The following is a 3,929-nucleotide window of genomic DNA, read 5'->3' as shown; positions in this document are numbered from 1 at the left end:
GTCTTTTATTTCAGCCTTTGCATATGCTGTCCTGTCTACCTAGAAAACCCCTCTGTCGCAAGCCCCCATTTCCAGTCTTACGGTAAATCTGTGCACATACAGTTCAATGCTGATGAATATACATTCTGACACTAATTGTGAGATTATGAGCGAAGTCATTAACCTCTAATCTGTAAAATGGAAATACTAATGATACCTACTTCGGAGTCTTGTTGTACCAAGTAAATGAGTTAACATATTTAAATCATATGGAAGAGGTGCCTCGGGCAGAGGAACTTAACTGTTGGCGAGTGTTAAGAACTGTTCCTAATGATGATTCTTCATCTTTGCTCCTAGGACGCTGATCTTTCCTGCCGGCACTGGCTGACGTCAGTCAGGTCAGATACCCTGACCCTGGTGATAGCTTCTGCTCATTGGTGTTTTGCCGTTAGAATCTAGGCAGAAAGAGGTCTTCTGCAAGCGTTTAATTTTGTATCTTCATTACTCATCAAGGTGAGTTAGACATCATGCTTCCCTTCTCTCTGGTTCTCCCCACACCCCTGCACCTCTCCTTGAAACCTAAGAACATAAATGTTGGGTGTGGCATGGTATCAGTGCAGCCACAGGAGGAAACAAAAACAGGGCTTGGAAGGAAGAAATGTATTGTACTCACAGGTCCGGGGGGGGGGGGGAGGACGGTCACCGCACGCCATGCAAGGCCACAGGGGAAGCATCAGGTCTTGGTCAGGAGGCAGAACACAGGAGTGAGAGGGGAGCAGAAGCCACAGACTTTGTTGGGGTTTCCACTCTGCTGAGCGAAAGCAGTTTAGGACTGGCTCATTGGAATAATTCCGACAGGCTTTGGGCTATAGGAGTGGTCTCTAGTTGGCTGGGATGATTGAGGGCAGAGGAAATATTGGCTTGTGTGTGGTCATTCGATAAGGAGGTGGCTGGGTCTGTATACCTGGGATGGGTTGGTTTGTACTGGTTGACCAAGCCTTTTGCTATCTCTAAGAATTGGCTAGCCCCAGCCCTGGGAGGGACAGTCTCGGCTGGCCGGCAAGCTTTTTTTTAAGATTGTGTTTATTTATTTGATGGAGAGCGAGAGTGAGAGAGGGAACACAAGCAGGGGGGAGTTGGAGAGGGAGAAGCAGGCTCCCCACTGAGCAGGGAACCTGACACGGGGCTTGATCCCAGGACATTGGGATCATGACCTGAGCCGAAGGCAGACACTTAAGGACTGAGCCACCCAGGCGCCCCAGGCCAGCAAACTTTTTAAGATGTCAAAAACATCATGAGATATAGACAATTTAAAAAACATGATTAATAAATGCAAATCTGGTTCCTTCTGCCCAGAACATTCCCCTGCCCCAGCCCCACTTCACCTGACTTCCTATTACTTATCCCTCAGGTCTGTAATGAAATGTGACGTGTTGCATTTATACATAACGCATTACCTCGCTCCCTTTATTAGTTTGCTAGGGCTGCCATAACCAACCACCACAGACTGGAAGCCTTAAACAAGAAAAATGAATCTTCTTACAGTTCTGGTGCTGAAAGTCCAAGGTCAGAGTGTGAACAGGGTTGGTTCTTCTGAGGCTGTGAGGGAAGGTCTGTTCCACGCCTCTCTCCTAGCTCTTGCTGATATGCTGGCCATCACTGGTGTCCCCATGGCCCTATAGAAGCATCACCCCAATCTCTGCCTTCATCTTCACATGGTGTTCTCCGTGTGTGTGTGTGTGTGTGTGTCTGTGTGTGTCTGTGTCCAAATTCCCCCTTTTCTATAATGACACAGTTATTGGATTAAGGCCCTCTTTCAGGACTTCATTTTTTAAAACTTGGTGACTTCTACAAAGACCCTGTCTCCAAATAAGGTCCCATTCTCGGGTAGTGGGAGTTAGGACACCAACATATTTTGGGAGGACACAGTTCAGCCCAGAACGCTCCCCTTGCAGCTCTCCCTTTGTCCCCCTCTGTCCGTGCCCCCCACTGTGGACTTCCCTAGTGCTTGTATCCACCCCCCAGAGCCCTAAGTACCCTTTATTGTGGACGTTACTTTTTGAAGCCAATTCTACTTCTTTCCTCCCCAAATATGTCTCTGACTCTTCCTTTTTCTCTGTATCATGCACACACTTGTATGTTGAAGGGACACGCTCAATGGAAAAAATGATGAGTGAATGAAGGCGTGAACTGTTGGGGGGTTGGGGAAAGAAGATGACCGATGGGCATAGCAGTACTCATAACTTAATGTTTATTGCCCAGAGAGCATTTACAACGTTTTCGCTAACTTCCAGAAGGCATCCTCTTGAGATTCATTACATGACATTCATAACTTCATTAAAAGGTATCATATATTTAGTTTATAAGCAATTTATTATGTTCCAGGAAGAATCCCTTTGCAATCAGATTTACCACAGTCAGAATTTAATTTGGGGACACATGATACTGGTTCAATATTGAGTTACAGCCCTGGCATTTGGCATGTCTCCCTTGGTTATGTTTGATCACATTCTTCGCTTAAGTCCTGTAAGTTATTTCGGTTTGTAATTTACTATTTACTATTGTGTCATGAGACATGAGAATCACTGCTCATAACATGTTCTAAGTTGTTCTTGTTAATTTGTAGAGATCATTTGACCTATATATGTATCTTTCTAAATCAGCCAACCTTTTATACTCTAATTGGGTTTCTACTGATGATACTGATCTTCTCTCTCATCTTATTTTTATTCTTGTGTTTCTACATTGCTGCAAAAAACAGGAACCATATGTAATTACTACAGTAATAACACACATTACGGTTTTGTTCCTGAATAGATAGAAGTTGTTCTATTTACTTATTACTTATAGGTTTTGGTTGACTGGGTATGGGTAGAGAGGGTTCCTAGGCAGATGCCCTGCGTTCCGCTCCTCCACGTGAAGAGACCCACACTGGAGCTGGGAGTCAAGGGGGACCAGTCAGGCATGATCAGCTGGATTGCACTGACTTCCAGGCTTTGTGTTCGAATCACCCTTGGCCCCTTCTCAATTGGCTTCCCAATATCCTTCCCCTGGAGCTTGAGGCCAAGCTCTCTTGATTTTGCCCAGAACCTGGTTTTTAAGAATGGCCTGTCCACTCTTGTAGTCCACTATGACCCACGGCTTTTTGTTGATTTTCGTCACTAAGTCCTTCTGAGTCAGCGCCTTGCTCTGCTGACCCTGCTGGATCACCTTGTCCACCTACCTCCAGGGTCACCCAGTGGTGGTGCAGCTCCTTAGTCTCCCAGTCCAGCTTGGCTGTGGTCTTGCCAGTCAAATGCTGTTTGTTCTGGCCAGCAGCCCATTTCTTGGAAGTCTCCATATCTTCTCCTCGTCCCAGAGCTGCTAAGATGGCTTGCTTGGATTTGGTGCCCTTCTTGCAAAGCACTGTCACCGTGTCCCAGTTGCTCTTGGCCATGGCCATCGGGCAGGTCCAGCTGTCCCTCTAGTGGCTCTGGGGCAGCTGCTGGAGACCAGGCCTCATGATGTCCCCTCATCACTGGGCTGCTTCCTGAGAGAAGTTATTTTAAATCTAAGATGTTACATGGTCCTTTGTATGTTTCCTATCCTTCATTTGAAAGCTCATGCCATTTTACATCACTGCTCTTTTCTCCGGTTTTGTCTTCTGATTTCCATGTCATCTCCTTATGTTCATGGAAAGGCTACAGTCCCCAACTCTGTTTTATCCATCCTTCTCTTCAACTGAAATGATCACTCTCAATTTCAGCATCAATGGAAGACAAAACAATGCATCACCTTGGTTTATAGTTTTTACCACTTTTCCAAGAAAGTGGGGGAAATGGAGTATCAGAATAACCAAGAGACTGGTGATTAGTGCTCCTCGAACTCTCTGAAGATCCCCAGTGACCACATTTCCCATATTTTTCATGTGTAACACTTATATATTATGCCCAAACAAAAACAAATAGGCA

General features: G+C 45.6%; 1 pseudogene; it reads right to left on the bottom strand.

Moving 5' to 3' along the window:
- Window positions 1-2,819: 2,819 nt before the first annotated feature.
- On the bottom strand, window positions 2,820-3,415 carry LOC123802591 (endothelial differentiation-related factor 1 pseudogene; annotated as a pseudogene).
- Window positions 3,416-3,929: the final 514 nt, after the last annotated feature.

The sequence above is a fragment of the Ursus americanus genome, chromosome 2, assembly GCF_024610735.1.
Source record: "Ursus americanus isolate L20-20 chromosome 2, mUrsAme1.1.p, whole genome shotgun sequence".
Classification (NCBI taxonomy): Eukaryota; Metazoa; Chordata; class Mammalia; order Carnivora; family Ursidae; genus Ursus; species Ursus americanus.
The sequence above is the reverse complement of the archived record's forward strand: the minus strand, read 5'-3'. Positions and strand labels throughout refer to the sequence as shown.